Raw genomic sequence first — 20760 nt, 5'->3', positions numbered from 1 at the left:
TGTAGACATATTATTTTTTATCATATTTTTCATCTTGGAATAAAATATGTGTTGTATGGTAAAAAAAAAGTTTATTGAAAAGTGATATAGTTTTGTGACCAAATATGATGAAAATCATTAAAGTGTCGCTTACTGTGATGCCAGTCTACATCGCTAATGACTAGATCGTATCCCCAAAGTTATTTTTGAATGCATAGATAAGTGCACAACAAACAACGTCAAACAAATGAACTTAGTTTATATTAGAATCACCAAATATTCACAGTAGGATACTGGTCTTACAATTAAGTATGGCAAAATTTAAAAAAAAATACATCTTCAAACAGCACTTTGGATTTTGGATGAGAATGAAAGAGGAGACAGAAAATGTCTCTGATATGCAGAACAGAAATTCTCTCTAAGGATCATGGGTGATCCTCCTGTAATTCCAATGTCCAGCAAGATATGAAACAAAATGTCCATTTGGTTTTATCACCTTCTTTAATCTCCCAAAGTTACATTCTCTTGCTTGGGAGTGCCTTGGTATACTCAACTTTTGGTGAAGCATTTCACATTGAAGAATTGAGGATTCTTAATTTCAACCTCTTTAGGCCTGGAGTCCTATCCTGCTCCTAAGACTGGTAATAAATGATTCATTTCTTTTTTTACTTTAGATAAATATTATTTTGGAGACCGTCTTATTTTCAAAAGCCCTAGCTGAATGTCTATATTTATACTGCCTATGGACCAGTTTCCATACATGAAAACCTAAATATCCATTGCTTCCTGAACTCCCCATTGACTCCTACACTGATGAAAGTGAACCTTAATGTTAATCTGACTTATAAAGCCTGAGGCTTCAGGGGACTTCTTATGAAATAAGATCACTGTGTGACTCCTTTGAACCCACACTCACTGACACCTGAGTTCATGGGCTCTTTTGTCACTACATCTCCAGGCCATCACCTATTCCCCTTCTAATCTTTACCCTTTAAAACCTATTTGCCATAAATGAATTACTATTTCTCTGAAGAAATATCCAAAGTGTGTGTGTGTTTGTTTGTTTTTTACCAACTTGTAGAAAATAGTTTATGTAAGTCTATGGAAAGAAAAGGGAGAGGTAATCTTCAACTGCTCTGCACATATTCTGAAAAAGACTTGTTAAAGATGAAGTTATAAGACAGTGACTCTTGGGTTTCAACTCTGCTGGGTGTGGCAGATGTCATGGTATTGCATAGATCATTGCCCCAGATGCCCCTACAATGGTTAGAAGAACAGGGTATCCCCAGTTTCTCTGTTCAACCAGGCTGAGCTCGTTTTTGTTCTGGGTTGTAACTCAGTGTAAGGAAAACTATTGCTCTGCTGACAGTAATAAGTTGCAGCATCTTCACCTGGAAGGCGACTGATGGTGAGGATGAAATCTGTCTAAGATCCGTTGCCAGTGAACCTCAAGGGGACCCCCGACATGGACTGAGAAGCAAACTTGATGAGGAGCTTTGGAGCTTGATTTGGTTTCTGCTGGCGCCAGTATAAGTTACTGCTAATGCCCTAACTGACCCAGCAGGTGATGGTGACTTTCTCTCCTGGAGTCCCAGACAGAAAGGCTGGGGATGGGTCAGCACAATATTACCCCTGGAGGCTAACAACACACAGAAAATACTAACATGTCATAACGGTATGTGTATCAAAATCACCACTAATCTAGTTAGACAAGGAGGAAGCATATGCATTACTTTTTATAAATTCACATTAAAAAGCATGCTAAATTTCATAAGAGGCAGAGTTCTTAATGAAAAAAAATATCACTGATTGAAATAATGGTCCCACTTTTAGCTTTGTCCACATACTCTCACCCGGAACACAGAGCAGCAGAAACCCCAGGAGTTGCCATGGGGACATCTCGCTGGCTGCTTTTGACTTGCAAGTTTTGCTTCAGCCACATCTCAGAGAAAAAACCTCTTATAGATACTGAGAGGTGGGACCACTTTAGATGTGAGAGGAGAGGTGGGACCACTTTAGATGTGAGAGGAGGGATACATGGAAATTATGGGGCTTTCTTACTGGTTTAAATACACAGACATCACCGTTGCCAGGAGATCGCCCTCCCCGCCCCTTCCATGAGTGTGAGAAGCGCCCTCTGCTGGCACCTGCAGACGCATGGTGCTGAGGTTCTGACAGGGCTTGACCAGACCCTCCGCCCAGCTGCAGAGTGAAGACAGAGTCCATCGCAGTCTCTGGTAGGTTCTGCAGTCATCTGGGGTGAACAGGAGCTCATATCCTCAATCTCGGCCCAGGGCTACATTAACTCCCCTGCTCTCTGTCACAATATAGGCCGAAGAAACCTTGATCCTGTGGACCTTTCACAAACCAACACCCCGCACAACAATATGTTGATGAGATCATGCAATAAGCAGAAAATAATATGGATTCTCACTATACAATGAAGACACCTGAGGAACAGAAGATAAGATTCATCGCTACAAATTTAAGGGCCTGTCACGTTGGGGAAGATATCAGGGATTTAGAGAAGGGGAGTGAGTCATGCTGATCATTCCTTTCAAAGTAAGGGAAAATAATTTCGTCTTGCACCTCCAACCAATGAGAACAAACCATAGTGTTGGCAAGCCCACCCTGTAGTGTTGTCACAACACATTCCACGCTTGGGTCTACTACACCATCTTGTTTATCAGCTTACTCGCAAGGCTGTCTGTTTGGAGTGGGCTCAGAGAATGAGAAGTTCTGTCCTAAGTTCAGGTTCTGATACAGGTGGCTCTGTTGCTTGGGTCGTGTGATCCAGCACATTGCTTGGGTTAGATGCATCTGTATTAGATGAGGACACTGTGAACTCTCTTGCCAGCTCCAAAATAGAATCACAGCGTCAGTCTCTGGGGTTCTAGGGTAGGACAGTGTAATGCCCAGAAAACAAACAAACAAACAATTTTCTGTTTAAAATGCAGCTCTCAGAATATCTCAGGGCCCTAGTAGATGTGCACATGAGGCAATAGGTAACTATGTGACTGAGCTGCCCCTCATCCACTGGGAATTTTAGTCTCAAAAATTTATATGTCCAGGTGATGTTCAGAACTACTCAGTATTACCATGGAGTTTGCACTTTCAGAATTGGGTGAAAAGAGATTCAGAGAAAGCATGCTTCACTTAGAATGACAGGTGTTCCAGTTTCCCATATAACTTTCCTCTCTTATGCTAATGTTCAATGACCTCATGGATTTTCCCATTCAGCTAATGCCAGAGGGGAAACACATAAAAACAAAAACAAACAAACAAAACCACAATGACAAAGAAAAAAGCTAGGCTTCTTCTTGAATGAATCTACACCATACATTCGTGTAAATAGGAGTGAATTCCTCCCACACTATGGCCACCATCATGGGTGGCTGTGAAATATTACCTGGAGTCAGAAGGTAGCTGAGCAGGACACACGGTAATCAAACTAACGTGAATAACGAAGTGTGAGTTAATTATATACATGGATTCCTGGGAAGCTGGTTGGCCAACATCCTAGAAAACGGATTGGAAGATCAGAGACAAGAAGCCCTAGAGAAGAGACATGTCAATGCACTCATGGGAGTAGGAAATTATGTGTGCAGAAATTTGTTATTGTATCAAAACAGCAGAGAATGTCTGCCATAGGTGAAACAACAACAAACAATCCATGCTCATGAATCATCCACCTTTACACAGGTTAACCGAACCTAGACTCTTCCCTTAACTCCCACAGTATTTGCATAAGAATTGTTTATACAAAGCAGCTGTGGTGACCTGGAGTGCACATGTGCAACACATGAGCCGTGACTTTCCATCACTATCTGCACCAGTGCTGATCCAACTGTTGCCACTTCTGGGACTTCTCAGCAGCAGAGGCAAATAACCATCAGAAATTTGGTGATACTTTGGGATATTAGATCACTTTCCCTGGAGGTGGCTGTAACACATTTGTACTAGGATTCTTCTGTGTTCTAGATAAATGTTTGCCTTTTCTGCTCACCTATAATTGACTATTACCATGTTTAGAGTCTGTATGTGTTATTGATATGGGAATATTTCATAATCAGGGCACTAAACGTGGAGAAAGAAATGAAATAATAGACACATGATCATGGCATCTATTGGTCCTACCAAATACTTCACCCAAGGAAGTCCATGTGGGTATGACCTTATGACCTTCTACTGACTTCAGATACTCTCCTTCAACATGTGCTGAATCTTTTTTTTTTTTTTTTTTTTTTTTTTTTTTTTTTTTTTTTGAGACAGAGTCTCGCTCTGTCACCCAGGCTGGAGTGCAGTGGCCGGATCTCAGCTCACTGCAAGCTCCAGAATCTTTAAACTGATGACCATGTTAACATGAAGCAATGGTTTAGGAAGTCATAGGTCAGAAGTAGGAGGAAACTCTCTTATGATTCACAGGAACACAGCTGGGTTACATGGGTTTCCAGTCATGCAATTTTAGACCTTGCTGACCACAGGGCCTGGTACAAAGGAATGAATGCCTTTACATGTATCCTCAAGTACAATATATAGAATACTCTAAATTGAAACTCAAAGCTATGGTGATGCAGGGTACCCCCATGCCAACACACACAAGGACAACCAAATAATTACCTATTTCAGCAAAGTTAAACAGTAAACCTATCATGAAGTGATAGTTCTCTGTTCCTTATATGGTGACAGGAGTATGTCAGGGAATATGTCTGGACTGAAAGACAGTGAAGAACACATGTCAAAATCAGATGATGATTATCCTCAAATTAATATAAAGTAAAACTAGGAGTCATTAAAACAAAACAGATAAAATAAAACATTTTTAAATAAATCCAAGACTGATATGTGACCCAGTTTTGGCTCCAGCTCTTCCAGAAGATAACAGGCTCCAGGGCTCAACAAATGCATGCTTGTGTTTTTAGTTTTGTACCAGCAACTTGTGTCATATGTGCTCATTTTCTGTGTCAGACCTTAAACTACAAATCAACCTTTTCAAAGTAACCCCGGCCACATACTGGGACTCACGGGGATACCGGCACTTCTGAGCATCCACCTTTCCAAGAAGAATAACCTAAGATTATAACAGACATTAAGGATCATGTCTAATAGCTGGTGTCAGGTGTTTTTAAAAGGCCTCATCCAGGCCGGGCGCGGTGGCTCAAGCCTGTAATCCCAGCACTTTGGGAGGCCGAGACGGGCGGATCATGAGGTCAGGAGTTCGAGACCATCCTGGCTAACACGGTGAAACCCCGTCTCTACTAAAAAATACAAAAAAACTAGCCGGGCGAGGTGGCGGGCGCCTGTAGTCCCGGCTACTCGGGAGGCTGAGGCAGGAGAATGGCGTAAAAACCCAGGAGCCAGAGCTTGCAGTGAGCTGAGATCCGGCCACTGCACTCCAGCCTGGGCGACACAGCGAGACTCCGTCTCAAAAAAAAAAAAAAAAAAAAAAAGGCCTCATCCAACATGAGGAGGGCGGTTGTTTTCCTGTACATGCATTTGTCTTTCTTGTCAGTTATATTTCTGCATGAAATATTATTTGAGGATTTTCCAAGTGCTTTCATCACAGTTAAGAAATTCTTCCATAATATGGCATTGAATCAGGCAACTTATTTACAAAAAAAATAAAAAGTAAGGCAAAGTGTGCAGCTCATGATCTTATCACCTGCACAGGTGCAGCTGTCTCTACAGAAGGAGCACCGTAGAATCCCCTGTTTCTAGTGTAAAGCTTCCCGACTTTTATATGTTGGACTTTAAAAGTTTGTAATGTGGAAGTTCATCATAGGAACCGGGTCATTCCTGCGATGCTCACCTAAAACAAAGTCAAGAAGCCAGGGTGAAAAAGCACTCAGGATATGAAACACTGCTCCCAGAATGTAATTCTCTGTGAGCCTGATTGCTTGTTGTAACCTGAAACTAGTTTTATCTACATCTTCTCAGATAACTTGCTAAAACTCAAGGACTAATTTTGCCCACTACCATTGCTGACCAGTCTCAGTTGCCAGCTCCAACCCTTACTTGTGCCACTTAACTTTCTCAAAGGGTAATACCTAACATTTTTCTTTATTTTTAATAAAACCTCTTCTATTTGTTCCTCTGACATATGTAAGACCACCAGGTCTTCCTGTATGCTCCATATTGCAATTCTGTCTTCCCAAAGAAAGCAATAAATGTAGAGATGAATCTCCACATTTTATTTTGACTTCAACAATAGTTCAGACAATTCTCTGTATTCTAATAATTCCTGCTTAGAATATCTATAGTGACTTTTCCTTTGCTGTATGAATCTCAACTGAGTCCATAAAACAGAATCCTCATGTGTAATCATTTCTATCCTTCATTAAATCTGCATCTGAGGAACACTTCCAGCCGATAGAGGCACCAGGAGGAGCAGCTGGGGCAGCCCAGCCTCACACACCTGCTTCCCTGGGAGGTTTATGTTTAGGTGTGTAACACTGTGGGAGGGTCACTGTAATACTGTTGACAGTAATAACTAGCAATATCTTCAGGCTGCAGGCTGCTGATGGTGAGAGTGAAATCTGTCCCAGACTTACTGCCACTGAACCTCGAAGGAACCCCAGATTGCAAACTGGATGCACTATAGATCAGGAGCTTAGGGGCTTTCCCTGGTTTCTGCTGATACCAGGCTAAACTACTACTAAAGCTCTGACTTGCCCGGCAAGTGATGGTGACACTGTCTCCTACAGATGCAGACAGGGAGGATGGAGACTGGTCATCTGTATGTCACCTCTGACTCCTGAGATTGGAAACATAAAAACAAATATGCAGACAATTAATCATGTTATAAGGCCTTCCCTGAATGGCTAGGCAATATTGACCACACTAGGCTGAGTAAATTGCTAATGCTTTTCCTTACCTGAGAGCCAGAGCGACAGGAAGCCCAGGAGCTGAGTGGGGACCCTCCTGTCCATGCTGTGTCCTGACTGGGACTGACTCCTGCACAGGGTGTGACCAACCCATTAATAAGTCTTCAGGGCTGTGGGCTGTGACCCGGGAACATGCAAATCAACAGGAGATGGGGCAGGTTGGGCACAGCTGCAGGGGTTGGTTCTCAGTAACTCAGCATAGGTTCAGTGTCCCCAGTGTCCCAGCTCAGACCAGGATAGCACAGATTTGTCTGCAGAGATTGTGTTTCTTCCTGGAGACCATTTCATAAGAAACATTTTTGAAATAGTTGTCAAAATTAGAAATATTCCTGAGGACTAGCTGGAGTAATGTATTTTATTGGTGTATTGGGCCTGTTTAGGAGAATATCTTGTTTATAGGGAACACTTTGAAACTGCCTCTGCAAAAATTGTAACTGAGGAAATTATGACAATGAAAGAGATCAGACCTAAACGACTCCATGTTCCTTCTAACCTAATCTTTAAGCTGTCCTTATGCATTCCTGGAAATGGGCTGAACTGACCTAGGGAAGGAATTTAGTTTATAGTTTGACTCTGAAACAAAATTGATAATAGCCCTTTCCTGAAAAGACACCCTTCTTGCCCTAGGATCAGTTTGCTTTTGTAGGACTTACAAATTAGCTTCAAGATTAGAAATTACGGTTTAGGGGTCAAGTAGCCTCTGGCTGCAAGACTCTGAACCTCCCCAAATTGCTCCTGGGGATAACATCACTGTTGTAAAACCTAAGAGATTAGTGCTGGAGACATTTTGCAGACGCTGCACTTTCTTGGTCAGCTGACACTACCCAGACAGGTAATCTGAATCAACCAGTTCAGTGATCCCATCCAGGAATGGACGACTGCAAGAAAACCTCACTTCAACCACCGCCACACCCACATGATCCCGTCTTCAACCTGACCAATCAGCACTCCAATTCCCAAGCCCCTACCTGCCAAATTATCTTTTAAAACATCCCCAAATATTCTAGGAGACTGATTTGAGTACTAATAAAAGTTCAGTCTCCCACACAGCCAATTCTTCGCGAATTACTCTTTCTCCATGGCAATTCCCCTGTCTTGATAAATCAGCTCTGTCTAGGCAGCAGGCATGGTGAATGCATTGGGAGGTTACAACATGGTAAAGTGTTAGAGGGTGGGGTCATCAGGTCTTCAGTATAGTCTCAAATGTTTCCAGTTACAGGAGGGGGTACTTTGTGCTGTACTTGCAACTTTTTTTATGAATGTAAAATTGTTCCTTTCTTTTAAAATTTAAAAATAAAATGTATCAAAATAATGCTGAATTACTGAAAATATCTTGTAATGCTATTAAGCCATGCTTCTTTCCAGCATAAGATTAAGCAACTTACTGCAGATACGCAAAAATGGCAGGCTGTTTCCTCAATGCATGGGTCCCTCAGAGATCCATCATTATTCAGAGCTATAGGTGTCTTTAAAACCCAGAGTCTGAATTAGTTGCACCTTAGTCTTGGTTTGGGGACTTCCATATTCTCCCCTTTTCTGCTATTGAATATTGTTTCCCACAGTTCATCAGCATGAAAGGCTGAATAATGATGCAGATCTGATTACTTCAACGAAAGTCACTGTATTTGCCTCCAACTGTAGGAGCCTGGCCTAGGATAAACTTGAACCCCTGGGTTAATAAAGGCTCCAGTGATAATTATCTCCAACGTAGAAAGATAAAGATCATATTCCCCGGCTAATGCTATGAGCTGCACTTTCCACCAGCATGTTCCTGAGGACTCAGAAGCAGCTCTCCTGGAACCTGGCAGTTGAGGGAGAGGGCCTGGGGAAACAGGCCAGGAAACTCTCCCTCTAAACAAGGGCAGCTGCTGCTCTGTGCATGTCCCTGTCATGCACCATCAACACCACTTTCCTTTTTTACTCTTCAGCAGTGAGTGAGGACATCATCCTGACCCAGATGTCAGCCTCCCTCTTGGTGTCTTTAGGTAAGAGAGGCTCCATCTCCTATCAAGCAATTTCCCATGTACACGGATAAATCACTCAAATCCAGATAAAACTGAACACCCATTTTGTCTTACATCTCCAAAGTTGCCAAAAGCATCGCGACCTGGCTCAGCAGCAGGGGAAGTGGACCCAACTGCATCAGTACAAGTGGGCTGTAGCCTTGGGCTCCAGGGAGCAATACTGATGCCCAACTATGGGAGTCAGATTATAGTGCTGTAGCCTGTGCACTAACTTTTCTGCTATCTTGTAAGCAGCCTGAATTTTAAGGGAAGGTACCTGTGTAAAGGGGAAAGAAAGAAAGTGTTTTCTGTCCTCTAAAGGTTTGGTGAGAATAAACGGACAAAAGACAGATTCATAGGAGAAAAAAGACAGTTTATTTAACACGCAGGGAAAAATCACCGAATTATCACCCAGATAATACAGTGAGTTCTGGCTGCATATACATCCTTCATAGGTGAGAGGGAAGTGGAGAGTGCAGACAACTTAAGGAGAATAAATGACCTAAGATTTTTTTTTTTTTTTTAAGTGGACCTTTAAAAGAATAGGTAATAGGATGTCTGGAAAAAAGTGTCAACTTTCAGTCTCTTCTAAGTTTGACTTCTCTTGAGTACTAATCTTCTCTGATATAAAAATTCCCAGAGAGGATTTTCTTGACAATTGTTTTTCTCCTGGAGAATCTGATTTTAGACAGATAAGGGAGATGTAGGGAAAAGCGCCTTTGTGCATTTGTTGTTTTCTAAACGTTTTCAGTCTGAAATAATCATCATACCATGTAGCATTTTAAGAGATGTTACTTCCTGTAATCCTTCACTTGCAAACTACCTGTCAAGATCCTGTTCCAGAGAGATGTAGCTCCAAATTGAAAGTACAATTGACCCTTGGACAACATGGAGGTTGGGTCACTAACCACTGGTGCAGCAAAAAATCTGTGTATCACTTTGGGATCCCTAAAACTTAACTACTAGTAGCTTATTGTTGACTCAGTGATAATATAGTAGATTAACACGGGTTTTTATGTTGTATTTATAATATACTATATTCCTAAAACAATGAAGTAAGCTGGAGAATGGAAAATGTTATTTAGAAAACCGTAAGGATGAGAAAATATATTTACTACTTATTAAGTGCTTGCTCCCTCACAGGTGGCATAGGCAGAAGAAAATTTAACTGTTGATGGAACTGTAACTTTTAAGCCCATGTTGTTCAAGGGTTAACTGTACATGTGTTTTTTCCTTGATGAATGTAGCAGTCCCTGTCCGTACTCTAGGCCTTTTCCCTTCACTGTCCCTCTACTGACTTCCAGTGGCCACCTATGTGTCTTCTGTTATCTGATCCTGGAGAAGGCAACTCTGCCTGCATGCACGGCTGGACAGAGGGCCTGGAATGAGGATCCACCCTCATGAATGGGTTAATGCCACCATAAACAGGGACAGTGGGAGTGGGCTCCTTCTCTCTCTTCTGCTCTCCTGTCATGCCGGGATATGATCTTCCTTCCTTCTAGAGGAACTCAGCATTCAGGTTGCCATCTTAAACTAGATAAAGCAGAACCTAACCTGCCTGTGCCTTGATCTTTGACTTCCCATCCTCCAGAAATGTGACAGAACAAATTTCTGGTCTCTATGAATTACCCAGTGATGGAGATTATGTTATAGTAGTTCAAAACAGAATAAGAAATTTGTGAGGACAGAAGGAAGTGTATACATATCCCAGCTCCCTCCCCTCTCAGGTAGAACAGCCAGAGGAATTTTCTCCATGTTTCTATATGGAGCTGAGCCACAGCCATCCTAAGATTTAGGTGGCTTGTTGACGTGTCTTTCACCATCCATCTTTTCCTTGACCAACCTATTTTAGATTTAATTTGCGCAGTAATTTATTTTTTCTGGTGTAAAGCAAAATTTGAATTTTAGGCATCCCCCAACTGACTGAATGGACCCCCTCCTGGCCAAGGGAACCTCAAGGAAACATAAAAGACTAGTTTAGATCATATTGGGAAGGGGGTGTTGGCCATGCCTCATCATATCCTCCTTCCTTTGTAGTTCAGACACAATCAACCAGTATTGCAATTAAAACAGAGATCTTAAAATTGACAAAGCAGACTCTCTGTAGCAATAGCACACCAAATTCCAACATGACTCTGGTATAGCATCATATGAAAGTTAATAGGCCCTGAAGAAAATCACAGTATTTTACCCCAACACATATTTCTTTGACATATTCCGAAATGGCCTTACAAAGTTGTCACTTGTAGGAAAAAAAATTGCATTTTGTAGAGAATCTCCTCCCCTCACTGGATCTTTTGCTGGAGAGTGTGACAACTTTTAAGTTTTGACAAGAGATATTCACCAGCTATTCTCTCTGAAACCTGCTATGTGGAGGCTTCATCTACATGACAAGAATTCTGGCTTCCACATCCTCTTTATCTAAACTCAAGCATTTCTTTATGAGGAATTTAACTCTTCAGGCAGAGCTTAACTCTTTCAACAAATTGCCAGTCAGGAAATCTTTGCATCCACCTATGACCTAGAAGTCCCTGCTTCCAGATGTCTGGCCTTTCTAGGCCAAACCAATGTAAACCTTACATACACTGATTGATGCTTTTGCTTGTAACTTCTGTCTTCCCTAAAAGCATAAAACCAAGGTGTAACCCAACCATTTTGAGCACATGCTCTCAGGACCTTCTAAGGATGTGTCACAGGCCATCATCCTTAACTTTGGCAAAACAAAACCTGTAAATTGATTGAGATCTGTATCAGATACTGTCTGGTTTACACTGGGTTACAAAAAAATCCTCTAAAACTATCTACACATCAAGAACTCAAAATTAGAGACAGTGGAATGAAGATACTCCAACATTTAAAACCCACAGATTAGATAGCATTGAATGTAAGATTTTCTCCAGCTCTCTTGCTTCATATATGTGCCTTGTAATTTTTAAAAATTCTACATTAGAGAAGAACAATTTGGGGGAAGATATTTATTGTCCATGAAATGGAAAATGCTCTCATCCCAAAATATGTCCATGTCCTAGTCTCTAGAACTTATGAACTCTACCTTACATAGTAAAAAGGGATTTAATAGATGTGATTAAGAATGTTTTGGATAGAAAATCATCCTAGTTTATCCAGGTGAGACCAATATAATCACAAGGCTTTCTATAATAGGTACAGGGGAGAGTGACAATCAGAGAAGTGCTGAAACAATAGGAAGGGATGCAGGAGTGACAGAGAAAGGGGCCATGGAAGCAGGAATGTGGAGCACTTTGAAAATAAAAAGTAGAGGATCAAATTTTCTCCCCTGAAGCCTCCAGAATAATTACAGCCCTATTGACACCTTGGTATTAGCTCAGTGAGACTTCTGACCTCCACAACTATAGGGTAATACATTAGTGTTGTTACAAGCCAGTAAGATTGTGGTAATTTAAATGACATCATTGGAAACTAACACAAGGGGAAGAGCTATCCTTTACCTTAGTGAGTCTGTGGTTGTGTGCAGTTCTTTCAAACATTTCCACCTTTTTATTATCTGGTGTCAATTTTGACAAGAGATAGAAAACATTTTAGTGAGAGAAGAGCTAGTAAAAGAATTCTTCTTAGGTAGAAAATCTATTGGGTAAAATCCCTCCATGATCTCTTATACAACCTGAGTATTGGAGAGTTTATGCGTCGGGCGTGGTTGCTCACACCCGTAATCTCAGCACTTTGGGATGCTGAGGTAGGCAGATCACGAGGTCAGGAGTTTGAGACCAGCCTGGCTAACATGGCAAAACCCCATCTCAACTAAAAACACAAAAATGAGCCGGGCATGTTGGCACGTGCCTGTAGTCCCAGCTACTTGAGGTGCAGAGGCAGGAGAATCACTCGAACCTGGGAGGCAGAGGTTGCAGTGAGCCGAGATTGTGCCACTTCACTCCAGCCTGGGTGACAGAGCAAGACTCCATCTCAAAAAAAAAAAAAAAAAAAAAAAAAAAAGTTTATGGGTCAGATCTCACAGCACATGATAGGAGGAAGAGGATTTTGTTTTTCATATTAGGAGGGAAAATTAGATTTTCAGGACACAATGTGAGAGGAACCGACTGAGTCAGAGAAATTGGAAGGGAAAAAGGAGTGTGGAAGGGGTCAGGGAATGCAAGATGGCAAGATGTGTCCTTGCTCTAAAATCTAAAATAAAGTCATTTACAGTTTGTAAAGGCTTTTAGAGAGTTGTGTTTTGTCTGTCCTTAATTCCTCCCTCCTCCAAGGCCGTAAAAATAGAGTTGTTGTCAAGAACACATGGAGAAGACATAAAATCTCAAGAGTGTATGCATCTCTTCAACACCACCATGGAGTTTGCAGGTTCCCTGCTACACGCCCCGCTTTTTGTTTTTGAGACAGAGACTCGCTCTGTCGCCCAGGCTGGAGTGCAGTGGTGCCATCTCAGCTCAGCGTAAGCTCCGCCTTCTGGGTTCACGTCATTCTCCTGCCTCAGCCTCCTGAGTAACTGGGACTAAAAGCGCCCACCACCATGCTCGGCTATTTTTTTTGTGTGTTTTTAGTGGAGACGGGGTTTCACCATGTTAGCCAGGATGGTCTCGATCTCCTGACCTTGTGATCCTCCCGCCTCGGCCTCCCAAAGTGCTGGGATTACAGGCGTGAGCCACCACGCCCAGCCCTTCTCAGTTGTTTTCTATGGGGAAGATGCTGATTGCTCCAGCAAGGTTCCTGGCAGAGGTTGTCTTGGATGGCTGACAAAGAAAAGCTTCCTGGCAGTTAGTGCTTGATTCAAGCGAGGGTAGCAGGAGGGTGGGTCTGGATTCCCAGCATGGAGGAGGCATAGAGAGCACTGAAAAAGGCTGTGGGTGTGGGAAGAAAGAATGTAGAATTTAGACTTTTGACCACAGCTTTAGGAGCCCAAGGATGAATGCTAACATAAAATCGGCTCAGGAAAAAAAGTGGACTAAAGGTGTTATGGTTGTTTGTAACCTTGTTTATCTTTCTAATCTGCATAAATGGATTGGTGAAAGTTTTTATGGTGGGAACAATGCACATATAAGTGCCTATAGTGGGATTTCACTGCACTGTGTCCCCACTGCCCCTGTTAATTACAGAATAAATATTGAAGACTTCGGTTTGAAAATAATAGTTGGCTAGTAATATTAGTATTATCTTACATATCTTCATTCAATAGTGTATAAAAAGGGGACTGAGTATATATATTCGTATGTGTACACACACACACACACACACACACACACACACAAATGCAGTTCAATATGCACCATTTGATTAAACCCTCAGAATACCCCATGATAGGGTTTAGATATGTCTCCACCCAAATCTCATCTGTAATTCCCACATGTTGTGAGAGATAATTGAATGGGGGTGGGTATTTCCCTTGCTGTTCTCATGAGAGTGAATAAGTCTCACAAGATCTGATGGTTTTAAAAATGGGACTTTCCTTGCACAAGCTCTCTTCTCCTGTCTGCCGCCATGTGAGATGTGCCATTCACTTTCCACCATGATTGTGAGGCCTTCCCAGCCACGTGGAACTGTAAGTCCAATAAACCTCTTTCTTTTGTAAATTGCCCAGTCTCAGGTGTGTCTTTATCAGCAGCATGAAAACCAACTAATATACCCCATGATATGCACAGTGCTCCATTTCACAGACGAGGAAACCAGTTATCAGAGCTCATCACTGGTTTACCCAAAGTCACATGATCAGCACATACTGGGGCCGAGATTTGGACCCAAGACTGTCTGACCTTAGTATGTTCCTTCCATGTGGGCATCTTCATTCCAGAAATGATCCCACAGCCTATAAAGAGGGAGAAGCGACTACAAGGACAGTGTAGAATCCACAGCTCCCTGCTGCCTGTGTCTCATGCTGTAAGAGGGGTTTGAACCAGAGTGACTCCATCTTAATTAGGGGCTGGGTAAAATGAAGCTGAGACCTACTGGGCTGCATTCCCAGACAATTAGGCATTCCAAGTCACAGGATGAGATAGCAGGTCAGAACACATTACAGCAAGGTCATAAAGACCTTGCTGATAAAACAGACTACCGTAAAGAAGCCAGCCAAAACCCACCAAAATCAAGATGTCAATGAAATGGACAGCTGGTCATCCTCACTGCTATACTCCCACCAGTGCCATGACAGTTTACAAATGCCATGACAACACCGAGAAGTTACCCTATATGGCCTAAAAATGGGAAGCATAAATAATCCACCCCTTGTTTAGCATATCATCAAGAAATAACCATAAAATGGGCAACCAGCAGTTCTCAGAGCTGCTATGCCTATGGAGTAGCCATTCTTTTATTCCTTTACTTTCTTAATAAACTTACTTTCACTTTATTCTATGGACTTGCTCTGAGTTCTGTCTTGCGTGAGATCCAAGAACCCTCTCTTGGGGTCTGGATAGGAACCCCTCTCTGGTAACAATGCCATGCTGACTCAAATCTTAAACTTTTATGGCCTTGGACGAGGGAGGAATTAAGGACAGACAGGGGATGTTTATGCTTAAGATATAAAAAGAATGGAGACAAGAAGAGAGAAGAATTTACATACTCTTTGAAGAGATCTGGTGCCTCTAGCCATGGACATAGCAGGACCAAGATGCCAGGGGAGAATATCACTTAGTGTGGTTCCTGCCCTACATGCCACAGACTCCCACAAACACACATGCACATAATAATGCATTTCTTCTCCTAAAGAACATGTCTTTGGCCTGCTCTTAAGTGTATTTTATGAATAAGTTAGATAATTTTAGAGAAAAGTGAAAGAAAGGATAGCAATGACTTAAGCAATGACAAGAAGTCTAAATTTCAGGATATTTTGGTAGGATATAGCAGCTTGGTGACAGAAGAAATGTCCCAGGTTCTTTCTACATTTCTGCTTTGCCACCTTTATCACTTTGGGTTTTCAGATGTGAGCTCAATGTGTCGTGGTCTCATGGTCTCAAAAAGGCTGCAACATCTCTAAGCATCACGTCTTCTCATAAGTATCCATGGAAAAGTGCAGAGCAAAGCTCTTTACCTTCCTTCTTCTTATGAGGGATCAAAATCCTTCCCGGAAGCCCTGTTCCTCCTTCACTTCCCTGACATATTATTGTGGAACTGATCACATGGGACCCTAAGCCCTGCTCCTGTCCTGGGCTGGGAGAAGCTCACTGTCCTAAACACCAGGACAGAGCTAGTGCCCTATGTACTAAAGAAGGAAAGATATGGCTGCTGTGTAGGTGCTAAGAGCTTACCCACATTTTAAATTTCACTGTGCTTCTAAGTAAAGTTGTGTGGAGAGGAGAGAATCTATGTGCATCTTCATCTGGTGTGCTTGGAAGAAGCTAGGCTTTGAGAATGACAATGAATTCCAATTTATAATTTTCAAGGTGGCAATGCTTAGTTTCAGCAATTGTGGAAATGTAGTCTTTTAAGTCTTAATGAGTTTAAGAACATGATGGGCTTTCAGGTGCCGTAATAAGTCAGGAAAGATTTGGAATAGGGTCCTCAACCCAGGGCTAAGGCCAGGCTTGTGCTACCCAAGAGCTGCTGGGCTCTTGCCCAGGGCTGTGGCAGAAACAGCTACTCTCCTGAGCCATGGGGCTAAGGACCTGGGGGTAACCAAAGGCCTTGCCCATGGGGCTGCCTGGCAGGAACTTCAGGGAAGGAAACTGCTCACACACTCATGGGTGCTGTAACAAGCATGGAGCCTGTGGCCAGGGTGAAAGTCCCAGAGATCAGGGCCTTAGAGCTGGGCCTGGGCTCCCGGGCCAGCTGTCCTCACTGGTCCTGAGTAGATAGGATTCTGCTGGAGCCCAAGAGGTCAGCAAATGTCTCCAGAGTATTTTCTCAGCCAGATTCTGTTCTGCTTAGAAGGAAAAGGAACACATGCTACATAAATAAACATAACATTTATGTATATGTCTATATGTATTTCTAATATAAACGACATATTAAATATATCTAATATTTTTGAAATAAGCTGTATCGATACACATATATATACTATGCATCTATTTATGAATAAATATATTATGTGTATTTATATATAAATGGCTATAACTTTAACTGACAGTCTAAGGTATGATTTCAAACTTTAATAAATTGAGTCTGAATACTGGAAACCAGCAATGGGTGCTCCACCCCGTGGACCTTTCCTCACTACAAAGCCCAGGGTCATGAAGCTCAGGAACCATCCCCATGGCCCTGCTGGAATGACAGCAGTCACTATTCATTGCTGAGGATCAGGAGTGACCCCAGATAGGTCTGGGGAACACAGCAACGAGTAATGGGGGCAGAAAAAGTGGGTCTGAGCTCTGAATAAAGGGCTGTTTTGTGTGCAGGGCTCAGGGTAAACAAGTCCTCCTCTGGTTGTTCCCATCAGACAGGGCAGCACACGTGCTTCTATGGCTGTGTAGTCACAGGATAAAGCCACCTCATGGCCTGTTGGCAGTCTCCCCTCTGACTGGGGTGATGTGGGATCTCTCTGCCCAGCTTTCATGGCTTACCAGCTGCTGGGACTCTGCTGACAATGGTCTATGTCTGTCCCACGCGCAAGCTTCTTAGTATTTGTCATTTTACTTTCTGGTGTCCAGTAACCACAGCTTCCCAACCATGACCCTTCCACAAAGATTCATGGAGTCAGGTCAGATCTATGGGTTCAGCAATGTGCCGGGGCATGTATATAAGAGAAACAAGGCATGGACAGCCCATGTCTGAAGTGAAGATGAATTTTCATCATGAATTGGGAGTAGGAGGTGGGAGAAAACATCCTGACATGCTCCGTGCAGTGATGCCCACAAATACACTAGAGGTGCCCATAGAGGAGGTGGGAAGAGGATATGAGGCAAAGAGGGGATACGAATTCAGAAGTATCCCCAAACCTGTTCCCCTGAGGTTTCAGACCCTTAGCGGCCTCTGTGCAGAGCTGTTGCTAGGGAAGATTTGTGCATGACAGGGGACAGGAGGAGGGAGCACCTACCTCTGAAGGCATCTTGGTTGCCGATGGCCAGAGTGACATCTGTTCAGGCCCACTGCCCCTGACCCAGAAAGGGATCATGTCCAGCGGGATAGCAGGAGCCAGTAGGAGCTCAGAGCCAGGTCTGGTTTCTGCTGGTGCCAGACTAGAATGCTGTTCATACTCCAGCCAGCCCTGCAGGTGATAGTGACCCTTTCACTTGGGACACAGGGAGGGGGCTGGAGATGGTATTCATACCACAAGTTCACTGTCATCCAAGTGGGGAACAGACATGCAGATCCCCAAATATTAATACGAAGCAAGTAGTTTATTCAATTTGATGCAATTCTGATCAGAAAAAAAAAGCAGGCTAACAACTTCGTCATTAAAGAAATGTTCACATTTAATACAAACTATCTGAGGATGAAGCCTCAGTTCCCCTTCCTCACCAGGCAGTCAGAACAGAAGGAAGAAGAGAAGAAACCTGGGTCCCAAAGTCTACAAGGTGCCTCCTGAGGCTGATCCTGCTCAGAGAAGGTGGGGGCAGTAGATTGGCTGCTGGGACTGCCACACCAAAATTCCCTGGGCTGGATGGCTTAAAGAAAGGAAACTTATTTCTAACAGTTTGGAAGGCTGGTAAGTCCAAGATCAAGGTCCAGAAATGTCTACTTTATGCTGTGGACCCTCTCTCTGATTTTCAGATGCCACCTTCGGTCCATGTCCTCACATGGCCTTTCCTCACTGCATGCATGGAGGTTGGGGGTGGAGGAGAGCTCAGTGGGGTCTCTTTTTATAAAGACACTAATCTTATTGAATCAGGACCCCACCCTTATCATCTCCTTTAACCCTAATTACCACCTTTTATGCTTTCTCTTCAAATGCAGCTATATTCGAGGTTAGAGATTCAAGATAAGCACTTCTGAAGCACAATTCGCTCCATAGCAGGTGGGCTTTGGGGACATAGCTAAGGCAGGCATGAAGGCAAGGCTGGGCTTTTAGCCTCAGAGCACACAGCACAGAGGTGGTTCCCATAACTCAGGGCACTGGCAACTCCTCCCAGGTACTCTAGGTAACACAGAGACCACGTTCCAGCCTTAGGGGCTATTGATAATGAAACATTATCACTCCTAAGCTCTCCCAGTATTTCTATGATCAGGCTTAGATGTTAGGGTTATTATGGGGTTTGTCTACCATCTAGTGTCAGGATTGTGGCTTAGTCTCTTACATAGGATTACAGATGCTGAGCCCCAGTGAGTCTTGACTGTGAGTCTTTTCATGGGTATTAATGAAGGGGATCTCAGGCCAGATTCATCCATTACCAGGCCAGATTCACAAAATAATTTCTCTTCTCAACAAACTAGCTGCATAGTTGAGGACAAAAATTACTCAGAAAGCTTATTCGTCACAGAAGTATTATGGGCTAGATTCTGTGACCTACGTGAGATGCCAAAGGTTTTGGAAAAGAGACGATGGGCCACGCGGAATCCTGCAGAACATTATGGCGGAGGTGGGGACGGGAAACACAGGGCCCTGGTCTGGAACTGTCAGCTCAGTTTCATTCTTCTCATCCAAGAAACCCTTTCAGAGCAGCTCTGAGGACCACAGTGGCTGCTCCAGCCAGGAAGGATCCAGGGCCACACTGACCTCTGAATGAAAGCTGCTGAGGCTTGTGCTCTAAGCACAACACTGAGTGGCCACAGCATCAGTCAAAACAATTTTTCCAAGATGATGAAAATATCTCTATTTATGCTCTGAAAGGGTAGCTGTTAATCATATGTGGTTACTGAGCCTTTGAAATGCAGTGTGTATAGCTAAGAATCTACATTTTTAACTTTAATTAATTCTAATTTGTATATTTGCAGTTATGCATTGCTAGTGTTAACCATGTGAGACAGCACAGTTTCAGACAATAATAACCAACAATGTCATCAGGACAACTAAGTTGCTAATTAAAAAGCAAGGGTCTTTTCCAGGACCATTGCATCAAGCTGGGGCTGTGTGTTGGTCAAAGCAGAGCACATAGGTGGATCTTTGGCATATTTTCTGGATTCTACTGCTTCTAGGCAGGTGACAGAAACTCTTTCTTTTGGAGACACTGAGGGAGAGACTGGACACTGGGGTCTACAGTGTTGCCACTAGAATCTGAGGTGGAAACAAAATACAAATCTTCCCCAGTATTAATGACATCTTACTCTGTGGGCTTCCCAGCAGAGTCCTGCTGGCTGATCCAGCAGGAGGTGAATGCTGGGCTCCCTGAGCAATGGACTCAATCTCAGTCCCATGGGACATATGAACCCTGTCACATGGAGTTCCCACAGCTGAAGTCAGGACACCAGGACACTAATGGTCAGAGTCCTATGTCCAGTGTCCAGTGTTGCCCCTGCCTCAGATGGTCCCACCCCAAAGTCAGCCACCAACACACCAATAAGGGCTTGAGTGCAGGGAGGGGCTTTAGGAAGCCTACAAACTAGCAACAAAGGAGAGATCTGGGCTTCCAGCTTCTGAGCAAGAGAACATTCATTCTATGTCACGGGTATGATCCAAGCCAAGGTATTTGGTGAAAGATATTAGGATAAATTTTATTCTTAAGGGAATAAAATCACAGAAGGCATTTGATTATTATAGGATTGGCTGGCTATTACAGAGGTTTAAAAAAATACTTTTTTCAATACACAGTTGTTTATCTGAAATCTCCCGGTCCCTGACCTCCTCATGGTGATCCGGTCACCACAGTCGCTTCGTTGTCTTCTCATCACTCAGATACATCTTCAGTATGACCCTGAGACCTTCCTTCCCCTATCAGCAAAAATAAGTGGCCTCAGCCTCCAGATACCACACATCATTGCCTGATTTTTATGCAGTTTGTCAACTACTGAAAGTATTCTATTCAGTTTCATTATGTGGTTATTGTTCTCTGCATGGCTCATTCCGCTACTGAGTCTCAGTACTTGGGATCAAAATT

At 43.0% G+C, this 20760-nt stretch overlaps 1 long non-coding RNA gene across 1 annotated transcript; it reads right to left on the bottom strand.

Annotated features, from left to right (window-relative positions):
- Positions 1 to 222: 222 nt before the first annotated feature.
- On the bottom strand, positions 223 to 6401 carry LOC144333717 (uncharacterized). The gene is made up of 4 exons (XR_013402655.1): positions 5642 to 6401; positions 4600 to 4693; positions 3389 to 3498; positions 223 to 2872 (listed from the first exon to the last, which is right to left on the bottom strand). It is a non-coding gene; the product is annotated as an uncharacterized LOC144333717 (long non-coding RNA).
- Positions 6402 to 20760: the final 14359 nt, after the last annotated feature.

Source organism: Macaca mulatta, chromosome 13 (assembly GCF_049350105.2).
Source record: "Macaca mulatta isolate MMU2019108-1 chromosome 13, T2T-MMU8v2.0, whole genome shotgun sequence".
Classification (NCBI taxonomy): domain Eukaryota; kingdom Metazoa; phylum Chordata; class Mammalia; order Primates; family Cercopithecidae; genus Macaca; species Macaca mulatta.
The sequence above is the reverse complement of the archived record's forward strand: the minus strand, read 5'-3'. Positions and strand labels throughout refer to the sequence as shown.